Source organism: Amblyomma maculatum, chromosome 7 (assembly GCF_055883805.1).
Source record: "Amblyomma maculatum isolate TAMU_Amacu chromosome 7, ASM5588380v1, whole genome shotgun sequence".
Classification (NCBI taxonomy): Eukaryota; Metazoa; Arthropoda; class Arachnida; order Ixodida; family Ixodidae; genus Amblyomma; species Amblyomma maculatum.
This window is the reverse complement of record NC_139350.1, coordinates 93,660,930-93,685,135: the sequence shown is the minus strand read 5'-3', so window position 1 is coordinate 93,685,135 and position 24,206 is coordinate 93,660,930. Positions and strand designations below refer to the sequence as shown.

Here is a 24,206-nt window from a genome sequence, read left to right as displayed (position 1 = left end):
TCAAACTAGCAATGGACTGCAGTTTTAAAACACATACGATACTCAAGGTATCTACAGCGCCGGAAAGAGCATTAGAAGTGAATTGCACGAACCTAAGTTATTTATTAGCGCAACAAGAAAAATTGAGCTAAAACACAATATTGCCAACAAAATTAATGTCGAATGCTAATGAAATGCAGCAAACAACCAGAACATGACTTCATCAACCTAGACAGACATTGCAAGGCTACACGCAAATAAGAGAACACTATACCTCTTTTGGGAAATATTTGACTGGGCAGCACAATCTTTTCTGTGCGTGCGTGTTTGTGGTTATGTCTAGTGGGACATTTGCGTTAGCGTTCCTAACTTTTCCTGGCCATCTTTTTTTTAGCATGTGATTTTGTATTCCTTCAACAGCAAAAACCATATCTGCAGCGAATTTACTTCAATGCATGCATTAATGAGCTCATACACTTGGTTGGTAGCATATCTTGATCTCATTCAGAAGCTTAAAAGCTTTTGTGCTTGCCCACCTCACAAAAATGCAGTTACGAAGCCATTCGACATATCATACCTCAATTCAGGCAGGAGCTTGACGTACCAGCCATTGCAAGTCTGGAAGGCCTAGCTTTTAGGTGCCGATATAGATCATCTTCTGAGCTTTTTAGATGTCTACCTTTTAGAACGTAAGAAAGCTTGAAGGACCGTGAAGAAGCGATAAACTACACTCCCATCCCTCCTAACTCAGTCATTAACCCAACAGCGGCCGAAAGTCATCCCTTCAACCTATTTAATTAAAGGCTTAATTCATTCATCTTTTTTTTTTCATTTTCTTGTCAGCTGCCGCAGCACGCTGTATTTTCTACGCCGCATGCTCAGCTATTTTGAAGACGTTTTAATTTTTGTGATCATCTTGAGTTTTGAATTTCTCTGCAGTTCTTAGATGTCTCCTCTTTTACCATTAGCTCTGAGTTGGAAGCCCCGTGCACAATTTCGCTTCATTGACATGCTTCAGAAGAGCTGTAATCAACGCTCAATTCACATGATATGAGAACTTTATGTGAAACATATCACTGTCGGGACTATTAACTACTCAATGACAAAAGTATTCTCAACAAGCAAAATTCCTCACCCTCATGGCTTGTCTATTTCCTCGTCACAAAAATACTCCAATTTCCTTCGAATTGCTTGTACTGCGACAAACTCAAAATTATCCAAATAAAAATCCGTTTGTGTAGCTCAGCTGTCCGATTTGGGCTAAGTACACTGATAGGCTCCTGGAATCTTGTATTTTCTCTACTGGCACTGCTGTTGAAACACACAGAGTGGCATGATTATTAGGGTCCTCTCTTTTCGGTATATAATGCCTTTTGCGTTGGAAATATGCGCCAGCAAGAAAATAAAGAGCCTTGCTACATGAACTATCACGAGAGTACTTGAATATAGTTCCTTTTCTAAATGCAGATCAGAAACTGTTCACTTCGAAGTAAGTTGTATCTCTTATGTGCAAAGCTTGTGCCCACATTTTAATCTCGAGGAAGTCTATCAGTGACACGAACAAATGATGGACTTCCAATTCGTTTCAATAGGCTTCATTGCGCATGGTGCAAAGCATGCAGGCCAGTATGAAGAGGCCTTATGTTAAAAAAAAAATATAGCAGAAAACTTCGTCTTGAGAGGACGTGATAGCGCTTTTAACGCCGTCTCTTTGTTCCACCAATTTTAGGCATCTAAGGGCTGGTACATAGTTGGCAAAGCGTACATCTATTTGTTGTTGATTTTAGGTTAAAGACGCAGCATCTTTTTGGCGCACAACCTACGTTTGCAGTGAGTGGCATAGAATTGGAGGCACACGTGGGCGGCTGGAATCCCTGTCCCAAATTGGACTGAAACTGGAAAAGGTGGATGCTAAATAAGAAGCAATACATTGCATGACGCTGTGCAATCAACAGCTACATCATATTTTTTTTACAAAATGGCTTGGTGCCTCACCATATTGCGTAATAAAAAGAAATGAAACTGAACAGCATAACGTTACTAGAATGTTGGTTCTGGTCAACAAGTCAACAACGCTGTCACAGCTGTTTTGTGGCATTAATTTTTGGATCACACAAAAGTGTTCACTTACGTAATGTATGCCTTCGAAGCCAAAACTGTAATAATGTATCATAACTGCAATGCAGCTATGTAGAGTGCAGCGGCAGCATGTAACAGCTACGTATATGCTGGGCGCTTCATGCTTCCGCGCCACGTGTAGCAGACGACGCGCCCAGCAAGGAGCAAGAGTCAACTGCTGCGCCACTAGTTCACGTGACCGCCACTGGGGACACCTCTCCGTGCAGAGCTGTGAAACTGAGTTTGTTCTAGTAACGCTGACGCAAACAACGCCGGTGCCATTGTGCTTTTCTGGTCGCTGCCATTTTGGTTTTCTGCAACCTCGAATCCATGTCATATTGCCCGATTGGAATCTCGCATACCCAGTATAGCCTCGCTAGCAGGCACTGCTTGCTGCCCTTTGCTGCACCGTCCCGACAATGCCAGCTGTTCCATGCTGCCGTCATCAGAGAGAAAGAGATTGGTAAAGAGCGGACACTCAGCGAAAACTGGCCCCAGGAAATGACGCACGACTTGTTGTGCTGCCGTCGCTTGATGAATAGCGCATCAGTGCAGACGCGCAGGCAGCGACACCCGCTGCAGCGGCAGCCTGCCGCAGCGGACAGAAAGTTGTCGAAGGGGCCTGCTGTCTGCGCATCTCGCCTGTGCGGCACAGACAGCATATTAATGCGATAGCGTTAAGGAGCTCGTGTTACAGAAAAGCCGGTGTCGTCGGCGGCGTTGGCCGTGAGCGATAAAACACGGCATGCACTTCATAAATAAAAAGCAACCTCCAAGATGGGCTGGATGGGAATCGAACCAGGGTCTCCGGAGTGTACCACTCAGCCACGTGTTTTTTTTTTTTTTATTGCCTGCTTAGACATACATCGCTACACAACAAAAGTGAAAGAACACTTGAGAAGAATGTACATAGCGTCGGTATGGGCTAAAACTTCCAGCCAAACCTTGACTGATGTAAAGGGGCTAAAAACTCTTCATGTGCATAAGGGGCTCAATTCTCGATACCCATTCGGGCACCAGGTACACATTCTTGCAGGTTGCCACGAACGCCGCAACGGATTCGCAGAAGTACTGGCGTGCCAGCCTCGCATCAATGTCAGCGTGTCGCGCTGCCATGCTGGCTTTCCATATACAGTGCAATCCCATCAGCATTACTGCGTCATAAGGGACGCCTTCATCATTTTCCACAGCTAGGAAACGAATTCCTCGGAGGTCTAGTGGCAGATCTTTTTTCAGTGTTCTTTGCAGTATGTCCCAAAAGAACACGCCACCCAAACACTCCAAAAAGACGTGCTCAACAGTTTCGGGCTTTCTGCATAAAAAACAATGCACACCCCAGGGAACGTACACTCCCTTTTTCTCCATCCAGGTTTTACGTTTTAAAGCGCGTAAAGAGAATGCATGTGGCTCCAGGCGCAAAGTCCTTTTTCTTTAGGCTCCACACCGGACTCAGCCACGAGTTCGATGCTTGAAAGCGGTACAAAAGCGCTTCTAGTGAATGCGGTGTTGCCTTAGACACGTGTCGTAGAACGTTATACTGCGGTGTATATCTGTAATTACATGTTACTTACAGAAGTCGCATTTACATGAGTAGCGAAGTACGTTTCCGCTACATTTCTTCTGCGCTCTGCGCACATGCAGAGCCATCTTGCGGCAAACACAGAAGAACCCCTCCTCGCAATGTGCGGCGCTGCCCTGACACGTGGCGCACCACTCGCCCCTGACGTTTCGCCGTGCACCCTCACGGGTTGTAGAATCAAGCGTCTTTCCTTTCTTTAGATCACTATCTTCGCTCACCCGCTTCTCCCCTTCGGACCGCGCGGGTACCGGTGCGAGGATGCCCCAATACCCTTGCGTTTAATACGTTTTCTCGCTCTCTCCCCTTCCAACATCCAGCGTGCGTCACTTGAACAGTGGTGTTTAGGCGACGCGGCTCCTCTTCCCGCTCACAGCGTGATTGCTAGATGCAGCGTCTGATGCCGGACGCCTCCGACGTGATCGCTGCGCCGTAGCGCTTCTGCTGGAAATCATCCCCTACGATGTGTGCCGAGCTGCTTCCGAGGAATCATGCTTTTGCGTGGTGCTCCCAAGCGAGATAGAGGACAATCCCATCAAGGCGTCAGCCCCATGATCGCGTCCGCCTTCATGGCGCGTCGCTGCCCGGCTTTCTCCCTCCGAGACACCAAGTTCTTTGGTTAGTTCCGCTTGCTCAGGCGCACGTTTCGTTGCCGCGCCGAACGCTGCGTTGCTCGGCGCTCACCGCGTGATTCGTGAGTGCAAAGTCCGACGCGGGGCGCCTCATCAGTGATTGCTGCGCCATAGCGCATTGTCTTACACTCCTTGGCAGGTCGACGGGTGTTGTATTGCAGGGCCTTGCACGCTCGCTCTTGAGACGCGTGTGTTAAAAAGTTGTACAGTGCACTTAGAAGTGTTGAGTATGAAAACCATGTCTTTGTGTGACTCAAGAGCATACCGAGCGAATGAGTGGGCGGTGCGAACGAGGTGCAATAACGCTATCGCGTTCCACTCTTGAAGGCGAAGCTTAAGCGTCCTCCAAATTTTTTTTATCTTCCTTGGATTGCTACACGGAACGACTGCAGTTTAGAACAACAGCAAGGTGAGCAACATTTTTGCTGAACTACGCTGCATTTCAAGCAGTTTAGGCTGACCGCACTGCCCGGTGCCAATTAAATTTTTCAGCTCGTGGAGAGGCGCAGTGCGCACGTCTTGTGGCCAGCCGGCTGTTCAGGTGCAGTCGTGACGCTGTTTCTAACCATGGCGAGGTGCAATATATTGTGTTCCTGCGAAAATGGTTTGGATTTTGAACAGTAGCTCAACACACTGGACAAAGTGGCATTTGAAGGCACCAAGGCACGGCGTTGCGCCAACGTGGCGTGTTTGCCGGCCGGTGCGGCCAAGCCCGAAGCAGTTGGCCATGGCTGACGCGGTTTGCCGAACGGCTAGTTTTGCTCAATGTCGCATTTAACAGGGCAACCACAAGGTGAGAAATGTTTCATTCTTTTCAAACTGTGCAGCATTTCAGGCAGTTTAGCTCAGCACAGCAGTCTGCGCTTCACAAAATCACGTAGGAAGGGCAAGACAACATGGCGTGCTCGCCGGCCGCAGCGAGGCCAAGCCGCATTGGCCATGCCTGACACGGTTTTGCGAACGGCTAGTTTTGGTTGTCGTATTGTATTTATTGGGGCAATTTTAAAGTGAGAAATGTTTTATTGCGCTTCATTGCTTCAGCTGTACAGTGTTTTTGAGGAACATTGTTAGTTTAGTGGCTGTTATTATACTCACTGTAGAAATGCATTTTCAGATAGGTTCGGTTACCCTGCATTTCCTTACCTGTACGTTGCAAGAGTAGCTTCTGTACCAAATTTATGAATGACAGCTTTCCTGTTTAGGGACCATAACTGCTGCTCACCAAGCTTCAGTATGCACGCACATGCACAGATGTGTGCGTGGTGGATTGCAGTGGCCTTACAGTTCATTGCAACCTTCTCCCCCCTATCATGTTCATTCCTTTTCCAACAACCCATAGACTACAGCCGAAGCACGGCAGATGCGACGAGTGAACGGTGTGGCCTTCTGTCCCGAATACAAGTTGCTCTTGCTAAGGTAGCTGCGACTGTGATTGTGTATTTTATGTATAATGCCTGTTTTGTTACATAGCATTCGCCTAATTCAGAAATCAACAGCATGCTATTTTTTGTCTCTACCCAAGTGTTGCTTCTGTACTGTGCGCATTGCCTAATGTGTGCCAAGTTTTGTCAATGTCTCCGTATGCATCTCTTGCATCTCTTATGTGTTTTATATGCAGCAAAATAAATGTTCATTTGACAAAGCACTTGGCATCTTTTCTGCAATACTGTTTTGTAAAGGCTGAGATGCAGCTGTGTTGATGGCCAGTTTAGAGCACTGGGAATCTATTTTTGATGTTGTTATATATGCTAAAAATAAATAAAAACACTAGCACACCATGTAAAACCAAAATAAAGTGCCAAAAGTGCAGGGCGGGGCGCAGCGCATGCTAGCATTCAAATCGTGCGCCTTTCACCAAGACCAGAAGTAGTTGCCGCCAGCCGCTTGGCGTGTTAGTCAAATGGGCCGCTGGGCACTACGGAAGTGTCTGCTCTTTACCAATCTCTTTACGCCATCGTGCACAGTCGTCAGTCGCCGCGGTTGCCATTCACGTGTTGTGTGTTGTGCTGTGTATGTCGTCACATCAACTACGGGACACTAACGTCGGGCGTTATCCGGACACTCAAGCACCTCTATCGGTCACGCGTGCTTAGTCGCATTGGTGGTATGCGAGGACGGAGGCAAAACCTACAGTGTCGACTTGTCTGCACTAGACATGCTTTCTGATGCATGGAAGGCGGTGACCGAGGAGACACTGCGGAATTGCTTCTGCCACGCTGGTTTTGCGATCAGAGATAAAGTGCCGCCGTCATCTAATGATAGCGCCAGTGGAAGTCTGTGCCTTGTTTGTGCCTGTGTGTTTCTTACGTCCCGTCTTTTCGCGCAGTTTTACTCATTCAATCAATATGAACCAACTAGCCCTTCAGAGTATTACTTCAATTCCATCAGCCGTCTTCATCTGCTGACCTCAACAAGCACTTGCGCGCTGCAGGAGCCGTTCCCATGGATGTGACGCTGGAGCAGTTTGCTAACGCTGACAGTGAGATTGAGCTCTGCGCTGAACTCACCCATGACAAAATTGTTCGCCAGGTGCTTGAAAGTGATGATTCGGGCTCCGACAGTGAGGAGCCAGAGCTGTCAACTAGCAATGAACTAACCCGAGCTCTGATGGTGCTTTTGGCCGTGTACAGCAAGAATGTCACCCTTGCCGACGTGCAAGCCGACTTGTACGGCAACGTAGCGTCCCGCAGAGGCATACTGACCACTTTTTCAAGCCGCTCGTTAAATAAAATGTTTTTTTGCATGAATTTGTTTTTTTGGACTGCCTGATTTTTCGGATGCTATCTCGGCCCCTTGAGGGTCCAAAAAATCGGTCGGCGACTGTACAAGTAAAACAATCGATTGTAGCATCCTAGCTGAAATTGTGCCATAATGCTTTAAGAAGTGATAAAAGAAGAAATGCGATCCCATTGGCACGCCTACGGGCTGTGCTGTTTGAATATCTTGTCATTATGTTTACATCCGAGTGGCAGCAAAAAAACGCTAAAGTCATCCGTATTATAACTGACGTGGTTGATAAGTTATTCGAGCAGCGTTCTTTTGCTGCTTTAATTTCTTCTCATCGTGCTTCTATCCGTGTGGTATAAGCACGATGAGAAGAAATTCGTATAGTAAAGCTCGTAGGCATTCCATGGCCGGTGTCCGCATTTCTTTTCTATCCCGATAGCTTTGGACAAGTTGCGCATGTTAGCAGCTGTAGAAGCTAATCTAGTTCTCTAGCACTCTTTTGAATGCTTTTTACGTGGCACTCACTCGAGTGGTTTCAGCAAATATTACCAAGTAAAACTAAAAGTTGCATATCGGCTAAGAAATAATTCATGCTGCCCCGGGTCGAATTATAACCCGGAATTTGGCAGAAATATAAAGGTGCATACCTCCAACAAAAAAAATAATTGCCTCAAGCAGCCAAACACCCGTGAGTAAAAATCAAGAGCCCATCCCAGGAGCACTTATAGAAGCGCCAGCGAAACGAGTGACGAGACAGGCCTCCAGTACCGGTGCTGCTTCTGGCGACAGCGTCATGCGTAAAAGTCACACTAAGCAGCCGCTTCTAGCGGCACTGTCGCATCAACTCTTTCTTCCACCGTACTTTACAGCCACACGCAGAAGGAATGAGAGGGAACAGTTCAGCGATGGCTGGTCTACAGCAGTGCAGTGGCCTTTTCCCAAAGATGCGCATCTGCGGTGATAGCTTGCCGCACGCCAGCGCATGGCGTTTGCAAGCGATGTGCATGAAGGAATGAGGGCGAGCCTATTTGGCAACGGCCGGTACAGAGCAGAAGTAGCCAATACAGCTGTAGTGTTCGCGAGAGGGAAACAACACGATAGAGCAAAGCGCAAGGGTGCACCCATTCTTCTGCTGAGCTTTCTCTCCCCATTTCCTCTCTCTTCCCCGGTCTTTATTCGCAGCAGCACGCACTACGCAAGCGCCGACAACCAGCTCAGCCCGTGGCGAGAGAAGATCTGACGGTTTCTCCAGTGTGTTCTGAACCCTCTCTGTGCGGCGGGTGACGTGAAATACGCATCTTGTGTCGCTGTGCTGAACGTGTGGCATAGAAGCAGTTTTCTTTTTTTTGCGAGAGTCGTCCATCTTTGCATCTATGAATCTACGAAAGCAAGCACTCAGCTGCGATCATGACATCGGCTTTTAGCACTGTTCGCTTCAAACCTGTTTGCTTGTAGGCTTCACGCTTTCCAATGATTTTGTGGCAATGGACTCCACCCGCCCACAAGCATGTCAAGCAAAACCAAACCAGGCACTCTACCAAGTTCTCTCCCTGGCACTGCCAATAAATGAGCGGTGTATGTGACGGCCGAAACAAAAGGATGCGCCACCGACTAACGCTTTTTTTTTTAATTCTTGGCGGCATAAATGGTGGTTGAGTTCATTGTGAGAGTGGGATTACGCGACAAATACGGCATCATTTTTCACGATTGCAAGTGCTGTCTCAAGCAGATTTGTATATCGATTTATCAAACTATTTCGCAATCCCCCTCGAGTTTGATATATATATCCGGGTTCAACTGTATTCTGAGTCCCAGCACTGTATGAATAACATCTTGCCTTATCCCATATCTGGTGTGCTCCGTTCTTCATCCAACAAACCAATAGAACAAGCGATTTCTCCAAGCTTCAGTGTTACTAAAAGCATTTGCCTCTGTGCTTACTGCAATGCAGGATAAAGGTTTCTAGTTCAACACCTCCATTTTGGTACATATTTGTGCACATAATGATCATTAGGTCCCATACCTGCAAATAAATTAATCCCTTCAATCAACTTTAACCCCTGGTTAGTTGAAGAGATTTCTGAAGCTTCATCCTGAGCATTTCAAGAATGCCAAAAAGAAAACAAAGCATGCTAAGAGCCCACCAGCTGACATGGGCATCCTCAGGAGGGCATCCTCACCCTCACCTCGTGAGAATTTCACTCGGTGAGGTGAGGAAGAATCGGAGCTGAAAAATTTGTTGGGACGACAGTGAGGGAGGGCCGGGACGGTGAGGAAAAAATACAGTTTGAGGGGCGAGGGTAAATCTCCCCCTAAAGGCATAGTTTCTGCAGTAAGAAAAAGCACACGGTAATACGAATTACCATACTTTCTCCTCCACTGGGCATGTATTGTAGAGAAAACAGATGTACTCGAACAGGGCAGGGATGGTGCAGCTAAAAGGAGCAAAAACAAAAGCTACGAAATTGCCCCGGCTCTCGTGGTAACAAAAGTCTAAAAACGACCCTAGGGAGCGATGTCTCTGTTTCCAGCCTCATGGAACACGACGGCTGTTTCTAACTGCTAACGTTTCTTTGCCATTTAGACAAATGCCGGTCCAGAAAAAGAAAGGGGATGTGCAGGAGAAACGCTGAACACAAAATACCGAGGTGGGGTGGTCTTATCTGGTGCAACCCTGCCATACATTTTTTTTCTCCTCCAGAGTAGCTTGCATGAGTAGTTGACACATGAGAAGTGTTTCTTGGCAGTGTTTCTTGAATGTCTGGTTACCAAGGTTTTACATAAAGCTTTCATAAATTGTGTAAATTGCAATTTGCAACAAAACCAAAGGAAAATAAACAAACTGCAGTGAATTTGTGCTGATAAGAGCTTCAATAAAATAAACCGAAGTTCAATATCCGATGCAATCTTTTTCCTGTGTTTGCAAAAACAAGGGAAATTTTCTAATTTCTTTTACCATTTTTCTGCTTTGTTGAGAATTAGCAAAATCATATCATGCACAGCGCTAAAGACGAGGATCAAAAGAACACAAGACAGGCGTCAACTTCAACTAAGGTTCATTGAGGAAGCCTGCAGAAATATATGCCATTCGCTTTCCCTTTTCACTGGTACTAGAATTGCACTGTGCCATCATGTTGAGACCCTGTTTTATTTTTATTCAGTCAAGCTAACCTACTGCAGTCCTGTATATCTGCAGCACTGTGAAAAGCAAAGGAGCCCTTGCAATTGTGCTCCTAAGTGTCTCTTACCCCTGGGCCCTATAATAGAAAATTGTGCTCCTACTGTCACCCCTCTAGTATGGGGGGCCAGAGGTGCATAGGAGCACAATTGCCTATTGTAGTGCATGATCCTGATTGTATGGGGTGCCTCTTCCTTTTGCAGTGCTGCAAACATCTTGAGGCAGGCCATGCTGGGCAGGACAGGGATAAAAGCCCTCCCCTTCTCTGCCTGGAGGCCCCTGTGGAGGCTCCCCAAAAATCTTTAAAAGCCCGCCCATCAACAAAAGAAAAGCCTTCAGGCAGGGCAGGTCAAGAGGGCTGGGTACTCAATTCCTTAGTCATGGATTAGCGGCGTAGCCTGAAGGCCAAATCTGCACTACTCTGAAGATGCAACCGTTCGCTTATGAAAAAAGCAGCACTTAGAACGGCAACAGAAAAGCAAAATATATACGCCAACTAACTGGAATCAGTACTCTGCATCAGTTGCCTAAGTACACATCTCCTAGCTGATCTGCCTAATTGTGGAAAATACATACCCGCATACGCAAAAACCGAAAACTATTGCCAGCACTGTGAAGGCAAGAGCCTAAAAAAATGAAACTCAACTCGCACCTGCATGAACGCACCTTTCGCTAGGACCGCACATTTGCTGAAAATATCCGAGGACACTACAGCCGTAATGGAAACTTATTCGCGCACATTGTCAGTCAGTCTTAGGGTGAGTATGAGGCGCGAAAGGTAGCATTCGAGAGTAGGTTTCACAACAAACCCTCAAAGCTTTCTTCCCCGAAGTCTTCTTTTTGTTCAGACCTGGGCAGACGTTTTAACATTATGTGAGAAAGGTGCTCTCTGGTGAGACTCAAGCCTTGGCGGCATGCATAAAGATTCTTCATCTCAGCTGGTCATCTTATTGTTAAGAAAATTTTGACACACTTATTAAAATGATCTCATAAAGTCGTAAGCTCAAATTACAGCCCATTCAACAAGTTAAATTTTTTTACCTAAATTACAGCCTCAATTGCTAACACAGTGGTGAATTCCATTTTAATGCACTATGCTCCGTATACTTTTCTGCTGAATTTGGATGCAAACTTCTTCAAGATTGTCATTTTACGGAATCGAGACGCACACCTCGGTTCTGTGGCAGTGGCAACAACAGACGCCCAGTTCCTCCGATCCCGTACCTCATAGGTGAAAGCGCTTACGGCAAAAGTTCATAGAACCCGGTTCAGCATTGTCATATTCCCCTCATACGTAAGTCTGTCATAACATACGGACTTAAGATCGTCAGTCATTACGATGCATGAAAATTATTCTGACTGCAAAATGGATGCTAAAATCAAGCAAAGAATGTTAGAGAATATTAATACTCTGGCAGAGGACGAAATGCAAACACTCTTTAATACTGGAAATGAAACAACTCTTTTGTAAAATCGTGCTCAGTGCCCCCACGCTAATAGTTCTGCAATTAGATTAAAATACATCAGAAGAAAACTATTTCAAGAAGATAGAAAAAATAAAACTTAATGACATGAAAATTACAGAAAAACAATGCGTTGTAATTAATTACCGCACATATTAATGCACGATATGTGCATTAATACTCGGCGTGCAGCTTCCTCGGACGCCATTTTCACTGGGATGCCATACGAAAATAGGGGGAGAACTTCACTGCACGTCCTTTTTTAGGAAAAACGTCCCTCCCTTCATCAACGCGGCGAACTGATGCACAATAATTGCATGCAGTGCTAGCATCTTCAAGGCCTCCCAAAACTCGCCCTCCCCTCCCCCCCTGCCCGCCTCCAGCAGCTTGCCTCAACAGAGAAGACGCGGCCAGGTTCGCCAGCTTCCTGTTGTCATTGTAGAGGAGGGGGGTATGTTCACAGATGGCTCGCGTGTCTCCACACAGGCTAGACAAGAGCAGCCCTACACTCAACTACCATTTGGAAGATTGCACAAATTCTTGACAACACATCCTGTCAATAGTACTCGATTCATCACGGAGGGGGAGACCGAAACAATATCCCAGCCATTGTTCAGATGTCCCCCTCCGTGACAAATCTGTCCCAAAACATTCCACTATGCCCCCACTCAAGTCGACTGCGTTTACATGCTCTCTGTAGAGGGGTTGGGCTGAGTCAAACCACCCCTGCACCGGAGTTCGACTCGACCACTCGACCCAACCCGCCAGCGTTTACGTCCCTCGCTGGATGGAACAGAAAGAGCACAGTGTAAACGTAGAAACATCATACCCTCTCGTAAATACCCCTCAATTCAGGGTGTTTGTAGCGCCACCCTCTTAATTTTTCTGGACTGCGACATGCTTATTGCACGTACACTTTATAGATGCTGCTACCTACTACATTTATTGCACGTGGCTCTGCTATTCCACTATTTGTTTTTTGTATGCTTTGTAGTTGATATTTACCAGTTGAATAAAGGAAGGAAAGCCTGAAACTTAAACAGAAAAAAACAAGTTATGGAACATTTCAATCGTGCTTAAAAAATTTCATGAAGAGTTCACGCGTTTCAAGTGAACCATGAAAAAATTAGCTGAAATCACCTTGACCGTGCATATTCCTCGAGTCGTAGAGCAAAACCGATGCTTATCCTCTGACAGCGAAGTGTAAAGTTTTTCCACGCGGAACCTCAGCACCTCTAGAAGCTTGTTACTTGGAACAGTTTAGCATTTTCTTTTAGCCATTTTACAAAAAGCACAAACTTTGATCACAAATAACTTTTACACTAAATGAAGCAGACAGCTGATATTTTCAGGAAAGAGCAAACCCTGCAAGACCTCCAACTGTGCACAAACTCTTCGCAGCAGAATGCATATCTTGAAAGTTATTGTATATAAAATTACCTGTTTTATACAATTTTCAAAGGCGCGTGGCTAATAAACTAAGTGATACCCTAATAAAAAGCTTTACAAAGATATTAAAACCACATTTATAAACTAAACGAGTGAGGCACAGTAGACGTATGAATATCCCCAAAACTGTCGTCTCTTTACCGCTGGAGTGGGACCGCCACTTTAAGCGCACTATCCAGGAAGCATAATAAACCTTATGAGTGAAATGCTAGCTTGTTCACTATGCACGTCACACTGCTCTAGTTAGGCACTGTCTCATTCTGTTCTCATATAACTTTAACAGAAATTGAAAAAAAAAACTATTTTAGGCACTACTGCGGTGGCGTTAGCAAAAATCAGAAGCACAACAGAATTACGTGTCTCACTTTCCATTTTCTGTTTGTTCCTGGAGGAAGTCGGGATGCGATTGGGGCACATCATTGGTGGCACCTGCAGTGCCGTGTCGAAACAACCGAATTTTTACGTGGAGTCTCCCAAATTACACTGTATGTACATGTCTGAAACTGTCGCGCACGGCCCCAGACTTGTATGCTATGTCTTCCCCATCCCACCCCCTCGGCAAAGTGGACGACAGTCAAGACCCTCCGACTCCTTCGAAAATAACGCTTCTGTGTGATAGCGTTTTGCTGTTACTTGAGTTACATTGTTTTGTTGTTAATATGCCATATACGCCTCATGCTTTTAGTCTGCAGCTGGCTAGAAGTTCGAATATCCTCCTTCCTCATGCAGTGTAGAGTATTTTGTCACTATCTCCTTCAAACATATGAAGTGTGAACTGGTGGGCAGGTTTGCCCAGTAAACTATGTGGGTAGTTATTTCCCTTCCTCCTCAAAGTTTTGTCTTTGATTGACATACCTAGGTTACTGTCAGAATTGTCCCCTGCACTTTTCACAGCCCCTGGTTTTCCTGTGCAGTGCATATCTCATTCTCAGCACCTGTCGGAACAAGTACCAGATGACTGTTGCAAGCGATTCGCTACAGGATGAACGTATGCAATCCAGCCAATTATTAAATACATTGTTAGCTTCGAGAAATTCGAATTGATAAGCATAAATGATTAACACGGTTTGAACCGCCAAAAGCAGACGCAGACTTCGAGTCTGTATAATGTTGCCAGAGATCAAAAATAATGAAAAATAACTAGAATATTAAAACTGCTGAACATGAGGTTGAGGGCGAGGAGGGCAAACGAAATGAGGGTGAGTGAGGACCAGCAATATTTTTTAAGTGAGGATGAGGGCGAGGGAGGGCAGGCAAATTTTTTCAAGCGAGGGTGAGGGAAGACCAAGATTGGAAAGTGAGAGCGAAGGAGGAAAGGCCAAAATGAGGGCATTTGCCTACCTCTTCCCCCCAGTCTCTCAATGGGTGCATCTGGTAAGGGGTGCCTACTGCTGCAGTGGCCTCGGCAGTAACCGGATCCTAATCCTCCAGCACCACCTCAAGGAGGATGCATGATGGCCAAAACATAAATGGCAGAGTGGTGCTCTAAGTCCTGAACAGAAGAGACAAACAGAAGCGAGGAGGTCATCATCTTGTTGCGAATAAACTTCTTTTAATTGCAGCTCTGATGTCAGAACTATCACTTCAAAACAAAAGATGCCAAAACAACTGCACTTTTCTACCTGAAACCGTCAGTGAATTAAATTTTTCGGCATCGCAAGATTTTGAAGATAAACGGTCTTGTCATTAAAATGCAGTGTCTATTTCTGTGTTAATTTATTTTGTTCTTTTTCACAATGTTTAGTTCCAATTTTATGCCGTGATCTTGCTTATGCTGTGTCATAGTCTGTGGACTGTGTTTCTTCCTGAGAAGCCACTTCTCCCTGGACCAAATGTGCCATGCAGTTTTTTAACATGAATCAATTAGACAACAGTAATCACATTCACTGTGATGAATGTGAATGTGAGTCGCCCATCTTCACTGAGACAGGTCCTACCGACACCAAGGATAACTTTTCAGTGAGGTCAAATTTCCCCACTCACACTCTTGCATCCAACTGCATACTGTAGCAATTTTTTGGACTCCAATAATTCGAACTTGCGCGATATTTGGACTGCGTGCGGTGGCCATCATGCACCCCATAGGTACAAGCACACAATGACGACCAATGTTTCGTACTCTGTGGAGCCCGAAAGTTTGGTTTTTCGAACCAAGATAGGCGTCAGCAATATTGTGGAGATTGTTTCTCAGCATGATAGACATGAGTGGGCAATGCTGTCACAAGCAACCAGTCTTTCGTGGGTGCAAAAGGTGGCGAGAGCACATGATAAGATTAAAAATGTGCGGACTGGTGAAGCGTTCACTGCAGCTTTGAGGGCACCGCTGCCATAGGGGTCACGGCTGTGAAAGGAAGGGGGGAGGGGGGCTGCTCATTAGGATGCGCTTGTTTCGTCCGCTTTCTTCCTGCCTGTTCCACCTCGCAGTCCTTACAACTGCCGTTGCCCATGGAATCAGAATGTTACTGCTTCATGCAGCGCACGCGCATCATTTAACGCCATGGCTTGCAGCCCAGTGAACTGAAACAGTAGGGACATGACAAAAGCATGACTCAGGTTTAGATAGTCTAATCAGAGATAGCACAGCAGGACCGTTTCCATGGAGCTTCACTGGGATTGCTGTGAGGGAGTCACGTGCTTCCTAGTGGATGTGCGAGCCTGCCGCCTCTGGTCCAGAAGGTGCACGTTCACTGGCGGCCCACCGTATCGGTTTCCACCATCCTGTGAGCATGGAAGCGGATCATGGTAGCAGATCTCGCAATTCTAAAACCCTGTTATCAGTTTACAAGCCAAAATGGAGAGCAGTGAAGTTTGCCCTTTTTAAAGGTGATTTCACACAGAAAAGGTCAGATTTTTTGGAATGCTCAATTATGCAAACTATTTTCAGGTTCCGCTAAGACAGAAAAATTGGTCCGATACTCTACATCCATCCCCAAATCTGCAATTTATCCTTGCCTGCTTTGACCAACCTCCCACCATGCAACAACCTGTCAGTTTTGCTTTTTCGTCTCTAACCAATCCCGCTAGGCATAAAAAGTGTACTAAGCAGTTTTCTGATTTTTTTACCGATACTGTAACGAACTACTAGCCAACTGCTTTCACTCAAATAACTGAACAGAAATAATCCACATTTAAATTCTTTGTTGTTTATGTTTCTCTTTCTTCCCACACTGAATCAAAGTTTTCCTCTTTTATTGCATTTCTTTGGTGCACTTTTGTAGCCTTCTAAGCTCCATCTAGCTTGGCAGCCTTTCTACTACAATGCCTTTATATTCCTTTAGTCTGTGTGCAACCCTTGCCTAAGCTTCATTACAGTAGCACTGTGCAAATTAAAAATATGCAGTAAGTATACGTGAGCAGACACTATAGTGCTTTCACTTTTCTCAGCTTGTGACACTTCTTCCTCCTGTATGACTGAGTGAAGGTTTAAGTGCATCACCCATCTCAGAAATTACATATACAGTAAACCCTCGTTACCTCGAAGTTGTAAAATCTGGGATACATTTTCAGATAAGCGGAGTTTTGAACTAAGCAAAATGCCGAAAATTTCTGGAGACAACCCCTGGCGATCTGTCGCGCGGCGCCAACGCCTGTCGTTGCCGCTGGTGCACACCGCACGGAGCTACGGAACTCTGCAACAGAGGCCAATTTCAGCGTTGATTTGTTACCGCCCCGTCTAGTTCAGTAAAGGGGAGTACAGTTACGCCATATCCTGTTTCTAACACAGCTTGAAATACAATAACACTGATAAAATGGTTTACGCATCGCGATTAAACAAAAAAAAAAGGTCACAGCACAGCGGTGTGCTGCTACACAGCGATACATACTTTCATTGCAAGCAGTGGATTTCTCCTGCTCCTTTCGAAAATTAACAATATCTAGCCACACTAGGCCTTTTTTATTTCCTTTACTAGCTTTTACTGAATCGTCTCGGTGCGCCCATATATGCACGCATCAGACGAAGTGAGCGTCTGCAGGTTCTTCGCTTAAAGAGGACAAGGAAAACAAACTTTGCTCGCAAAAATATAAAAAAAAGTTCAAAGCGCAGCGGTGTGCTGCTACACAGTGATGCATACTTGCATTGCAAGCAGTGAATTTCTCCTGCTCCTTTCGAAGATTAACAATATCTAGCCACACTAGCCTTTTTATTTTCCTTTACTAGCTTTTCCTGAATCGTTTCGAAGCGCCCATATATGCACGAATCAGAAGAAGTGAGCGTCTGCAGGTTCTTCACTCAAACCGGACTAGGAAAAACTTTGCTCGCAAAAAAAAAAAAAGTTGCAGTGCAGCGGTGTGCTGCTACACAGCGAAGCATACTTGCATTGCAAGCAGTGGCTTTTTCTGGCTCCTTTCGAAAATTAACAATATCTAGCCACATAAGGCTTTTTATTTTGCTTTACTAACACTTACTGAACCGTCTCGATGCACCCTTATATGCATGGATCAGACGAAGTGAGCGTCTGCAGGTTCTTCGCTCAAGCCGGACTAGTAAATTAAACTTCGCTCACAAAAAACAAAAAAAATAATCCAGGACGGAAATTGAGTAGCTCGAAGCCTTCTGCAATTGGCTGCCTCGCGAGCTGCTTCCAGGTGAGACGCAAAATTTTCTGGAAACCCAGAACCTGAGTGCGCCAGCGACTAGCGAAAATGCTTTGGCGGCCATCGGCTTGTTGCGCCCGTTGACTCTCCGCTGCACAATAGGAGCTTTTGCAATAAACGCAAAGGAAATCTCAGGAAAAACTGAATTTTATTATTTTGAAAGGCAGAACTGGGTAATGCTTGCCTGCTTCGCGCTGGCATTCGGCCCGACAAAAGCATCCTCAAGCTGCTGAACGCATCGCATAAGCCATTGGTCGCCGCCGCTGCATTCATCTTTGTTGCAGAGCAAGTTTTGCGGACACCGCATACACAACAGAAATCAATCAATGTTTCGTGCACAGAGAGAGACAAAACAGAACCAGACAATCACTAAATCGCTCTTGCTGCTATGCACTTGTGAAATGCAGCTGAACGAGCCACGCTGAACTGGCTGAACTGACTGAACTGACTGCCTGATAAAACAAATTAGCACGCCACGCGCGGGCGTGACTGCTCCCAAGGCGAAAAACGGCTGCGTCTGCGGGAATTTTGTATTTGCTCTTCGAACCTGACCGCATGCAGCACTTAGCATAAGAACAAAGCGCTCGCTTGGAGCCCCTATCACCTTTCGGTAATGACCTTTGCCTTTAGTCAAAATTTCGAGATATCCGCATTACGCCCGAAAAATTCTTAGAGAAAAAACGGGAGCTAATACATAGCACCTATGGCAGGTGAAGGCACGGCGTGGAAACCTTTCGACTTAACCAATTTTTCGAGATATGCGAGTTCGTGTTAACGAGGGTTTACTGTACAATGCAGTTTAATTGAAAGAGCCACAGCTATAAGAAACGCTAACTTATTATGAGCAAGGGTAGTTATATTATCCCAAGTACAAGAAACCATGGCAGATGGTGATAGGCAACTTGTTTGCCAAGTAGCTTGCCAGGTTCAACCATGGCATGGTAAAAAATAAAAAGAAGATGGGAACATCCTGCTCCTAGTCCATATATGTGTACTGACGCCCTCTTGTGACACTAGGTAGTAACCGCAGATCCGGACCATGAAAAGGAAATAACAAGAATAAGATCAGGATGGAGCGAATTTGGCAAGCACTTGCAGGTTATGACTAGTAGCAGCTTACCAGTATCGCTCAAGAGGAAAGTATACAACAGCTGCATCTTACCTGTACTCGCCTATGGGGCTGAAACGTGGAGGCTATCCAAGAGGGTTCTACTTAAGGGGGGACACGGGTCTTCCGGACCAAAAAATCACGAAAAAATCACTTTTTAGGAAATGTGATTTGCGAAATCAGTAGCTCTTTAGCTACCTATCTGCTAAGTTTTTCATCTCTAGGGTCGGTATTTTAGTCACTATGCCAATTTATATAATCGATGTCGCCCAAATTTGGGCCGAAAACGACCCCCGAAACAACCATTTTCCGCGAGGCGTAGCTCCCATTTTGTGCGCGGCACTGTAGCAATCTTGGTCTCATTCTAAAGTGCCGCCTTTCGTCTTCAAATTGCCGCCTCTGCTGTTTGCATTCGCCCATTGGTCGCATAAAAAATTGCAAAAAAGAAAACGTGGCATTTGCAACCTCATTGGCTTTCGAGGTGCACGTGACGATAAGGCGTCACCGCATTGGTGGAGCTGGCTGATGGCGTCTGCTCGGTGCGCCCAAGCCGCGGGAAGACGGCAGAGACGTAACGGCAGCCGCGCTTGGTTCCAAACCGCGAGGTGCTTTCATGGCAAGAATTTGTGAAAAAAAGTGAAAAAAATACTTGATTAATCATCTCAAGTAATGCCCTGCCCCGGCTGTGCGCGCTCAGGCCGACGAAAGTCGTGCGCCGAACGATCGTGTGTACGAGCCTGAAGTAGGCCTAGCGCGTTCCCCAGCATGGGAGACTGCTACCGCCAGCGGTCGCACCCGCTGCGACGGTGATATCGCAGGCCGCAGATGAGCAGAAAGATAAGCTCAAAAAAGAAAAAGCTTGAACTTGCACCAACTCCAGCAACGAAGCGGTAGACTGATTGTTTTCGTGGTGATGACAACAGCGCAGCGGACAGTCCGCTTGGCGAGGCGGAGTTCACGATCGTCATATAACAGTTTGCCGAGATTGGCGAAGTGTAAAACATACGGCGGCGATATTGGCATTTAAAAAGTGAACGAGGATAAGAAATCGTCGTCAAACTTATTCTTAAATGCGTAAACTGCGGGACACGTCGTCTTCGCAGAGCTCGCCACGTGTTTGCGCCGATCGGACCTCGTTCATAGTCCTTAGTGAATGCACTTGCTTCCAGCACTGGGAAGCAGCAAATACTAGCTCTAAATTACATTTTTTTCTGCAATAAATGTTCCCCACTGCGGTCTTGATGTGAGGACGTAGCAAAACGACATACGTAAAAAAAAAAAAAAAAGTCGCTGCCTGCATGTGACTTGCGCACTCGAAAAAGTGACGACTGAATGTGCTGCAATTACAAATTAAAATGAAAGAGAGACTTGAACGTTGGAAAGCAAAGAGACTACATTCCTGGAGGTTTCTAGCCATTTTAAAATGTAAATGTGTGCATTGCACCAGTGAATGTCTATTAAATAATCCCCCATTTCCTTTTTGCTCTTTTCTCAAAACATGCATTGTCGACCACTTGCAGTTTTGCAGCCTTAATATCTCTGCACCTATTGCAGATAGAGTAATAATTTCTTTTTCAGCATGAAGCCAAATATGTGGAGCACACAATGTTGCAAGTAGATTTTTTAATTTCTTGTTCAGAATTTTTAAAATGACCATTATATGCTATATTTTGAACTTTGAACGTTGTTATGCAATAAAACAAACAATAATTGCTCAATCAAAAAACTACTTGCAACATTGTGGTTATCCTTTCTAGTGTCCAGCAGTGTGTTCATCTGAAGTTTTTCTTCAGTGGTCATTTTGTAATTGTTCTTGTAAGAATTAAACTAATTGGTGTAATTATCTCATGAAATAATTGGATCACAAAAGAAATAATTGCAGTTTTGGAATCTGCACATAAACTACACAAACCCACCAAGTCGCATCAATTTTGATTGGTAAATAAGGAAAATAGTTTTAAGACCAGTGTCCCCCCCTTAACGCAGAGGGCTATGGAAAGAAAAATAGTAGGGGTAACATTAAGGGATAGGAAGCATGCAGAGTGGGTCAGAGAATTAACTGAAGTTACTGACATTCCAGTGAAAATCAAGAAGAAAAAATGGACGTGGGCAGGACAAGTAGTGCAAAGAGAGGATAACCGATGGTCGCTTAGGGTAACAAACTGGATTCCAAGGGAAGGAAAGTGTAGCAGGGGGTGGCAGAAAGTTAGGTGGGCGGATGAGGTTAAGAAGTTTGCAGGGGTCAAGTGGCTGGAGCTAGCACAGAACCGGGTTAATTGGAGAGAAATGGGAGAGGCCTTCGCGCTGTAGTGGGTATAGTCAGGCTGATGATGATGATGATGGACAAGTGTAGCCTTTACTATCCCTTTTTTCTTTAACACTCCCCCAGAGTTGATTTCTTCAGTGTGGCTGGAGAAGTCATCCTAGACATAGATATCAAACCTTTTAAGCTTCTTACAGCTTGCAAAAATTGACAGGCACAGAGAGTATAAAGGAGGCTATGGTACTGCAAGAGATAAGCGAAAACGGGCAGGCAGTACATTGTCAAAATCGCGGTTGTCCATCGTGCTTTCCAGACAACAAAAGCTTGCAGTAGCGTACAGCCTACAAATCGCCGGTGTCGCAACCGTCAGTCGTGATACTGTACACCGAGTAGGTGCTGCACACGGAAGACGCCATGGCCGGCACATCGTAGACTTCACAATCGCTAGTCACGCTGTACACATCACAAGTAGCTGCAGCACCACGTGGCTGACAAATCGTTATCTCTTATGCTGTACGCACCGCGAGTGGCGAGCTGCAACTGCGTGACAGTAATAAACCATCTTGTTCGTAGAAAGACCTGTGTGACTGCTTTTCCCATGCTTGTGCTTGGTGTGATAACACGAACGTTCAGATGATACAATTTTTTTTGCGACCCCATGAAATTCACATCACCGAGGTTCTACTGTAGCTTACAAACCAGTAAACATAAGCAAGACTGGTGCACTGCTGTGGGCACGACAGGACCACAAAGCAATCATTGTCACTATGGGGACTGCTAAACGTCACATAAGCACCAACCTGCACAATGAAGAACAGGTGCCTGGTCAGCACCGTTGCAGTGCCCGGTCCACCGTACCCACTGCAGTTGAAGAAGCAGTTTCTTTTATAGGTCTGGTTGTTCACAGCATCACATGGTGCTGACTGAAAGGAGTCACCAGAAGGTCAAGCCCACGAGGAGCTGGCAGCGCAAAATGTTCGATGGTTCACATGTGCTGGCTCCTTTCTATGCTGATTAGTGATCTAAGCCATCGAAGTTGGAACTCGTTGAAACAGAAGTGATTCCCAAGAAAGCCTGCACAACAAACAGGTACTTGGTCAGCATCATCGCAGTAGCTGGTCCAACATGCATATCGGGTAGAGTGCACATGAGGTACAGCAGAGGAAACAATTACTTAAGAAACTGGACTGCAAATTAGTGCTACAGTGCCAAGGTAGCTGGAAGGCACAGAGGTATCTGCCACTGGCGAGACCAAAAATCGAAAGATTTTTTTATTTGCACCAACGGAAAGACCGGGGGGGGGGGGGTTAAACGTCACTGAGTCCTAATCTAAACATCCTAAACATGCACACAAGCAGCAACAGCAAACATGAAATGCGATTAGCCAACGCAAACTGATTGCCATATCCTTTTAGCTTTTAATGTGAAACCATTACTAGCCCCTTTATTCTAAATTTTGTAAACAGCTGTTAACCATAATGGTTCTAAAAGATGAGCTATCACGCTAGTGTTGAGCACAGCACAGCTCGGTAACCTGAGGCATATGACGCAGCAAGACACAGGAGGATCAGATAGCGTGACATTTAGGTAAAGCCACAGCAATGAACCTTCAATGTGAAATGCGTTGAGAGGTTGCCCTTTAGCCTAGATCGATGCAGAAGTTTCCATATCTACTGGGCTGCACTGGCTGCGCATCACCGCCAAATTTGCCATGACATATTAGAAATCAAGCCACCGCAAAACAGGCACAGCATTTTTTCAGAAACAGGAAGTTTTCTGAGTAAATCAGAACAATTAGCAGGTATGCTATCATAGAAGGGTAAGTGGTAGCTTCAAATACGGAAGCTTCAATGAGCACGTAACAGTAAACAGCAGAGGAAACCAAAGCAAGCCCTCCCACCACTCTGCCCCTGATGTCACGTGTGAGATGGCACAACCTGGAAGCTAGCAAATGGGTGCCCACATACCCTTTTGGGAGCAGCTTACCAACCTTGCCAATGGGCGAGGTGGGCTCTCCCCCAAAGACCACAGGGGCTGCCTTTTCCTGCACTTCCTGCTCAACTTTCAGTGCCAACAGCTGGTCCACAAAGTCTAGTCTTCTCTCACCTGGGTGGCGAGGAAAGATACCGTAGACCACTCAGTTGGTATTGAGAAATTACAAATGGTTGCATCTCTCCGTCCTGCACCCTTCGTGACTGATACCTTACCTTTCTGCTGCAGCAAGGTGTGACCAATAGGCAGCTGCTGCGTACATATTCTTCAGTATCTGTACCATGTGCCCCTTCTACGCAATGCTAGGGCAACTACCGCAGTTTTGAAAAAATCAAATGCATCATTGCAATCTACGAACACTTACACAGAGTCTAGCTTAAATATGTGTATATATGTTCTACTCTAAAGTGCCCCTTAGTAATATGATCCTTTTCCCATGCTTAACTGCAATCTAAGGTAGTTCTAACCACATTAATGAAAGAGTGTAAAAAGGCCTCCATCCTCAAGTAAATCCACCATATGCCATGGTGGTGGAGTGGTTACGGCGCTAGGGTACTGTGCCCAACAAAGCAGGATCAAATCACGGTCATGGTGACCCCCTTTTCAATGGAGGCAAAAAGCGAGGTGGCCGTGTGCTGTGTGAAGTCAGCGCACGTTAAAGAACCCTAAGTGGTCAAAATTATGCCATCTCTCTTAGTCTGGGTTGCTTTATGACACTAAAGGCCAACTCTGGTGATTTTTCGACCTTCACAATTTTGAACAACATTTACACCTGCAGAATCTGCATTGGAGTAATGTGAAAGCACGGATGCTGCTGCTGATTGCTACTGGTTGCTTCTAGTTGCTTAATTCACTTCTTGTTTACCCATTTTAGTCATTGGTACTTTCAAATTGTGCGCCAATCCCTTCCTATGCCCCTTTTTCGGCTCTACTTCCATTTGCGTGGCATCACAACCTTGGCGTCACATTTATTTATTCTTTTATCCAGAGCGCCACATGTGGCATTACAGTGGGGGGGTACAGTTTTATAATGCATAAGAAAAAAAAAACAGTTATAAATACAATGTAAACACTTCATTGTCAGATATATGAACGCAGCATGAAGACAGGACATTCCATTCTCGA

The 24,206-nt window shown here is 45.5% G+C and overlaps 1 long non-coding RNA gene across 2 annotated transcripts in view; it reads right to left on the bottom strand.

Annotated features, from left to right (window-relative positions):
- LOC146183966 (uncharacterized) overlaps positions 1 to 24,206 on the bottom strand; it is a 129,536-nt gene that overhangs the window by 19,521 nt on the left and 85,809 nt on the right. For both annotated transcript variants that reach the window (XR_014708528.1, XR_014708530.1), the window contains 2 exons: positions 21,890 to 22,163; positions 14,464 to 14,614 (listed from right to left, as the gene is read on the bottom strand). This is a non-coding gene — a long non-coding RNA (uncharacterized LOC146183966). The remainder of the gene's footprint in view (positions 1 to 14,463; positions 14,615 to 21,889; positions 22,164 to 24,206) is intronic.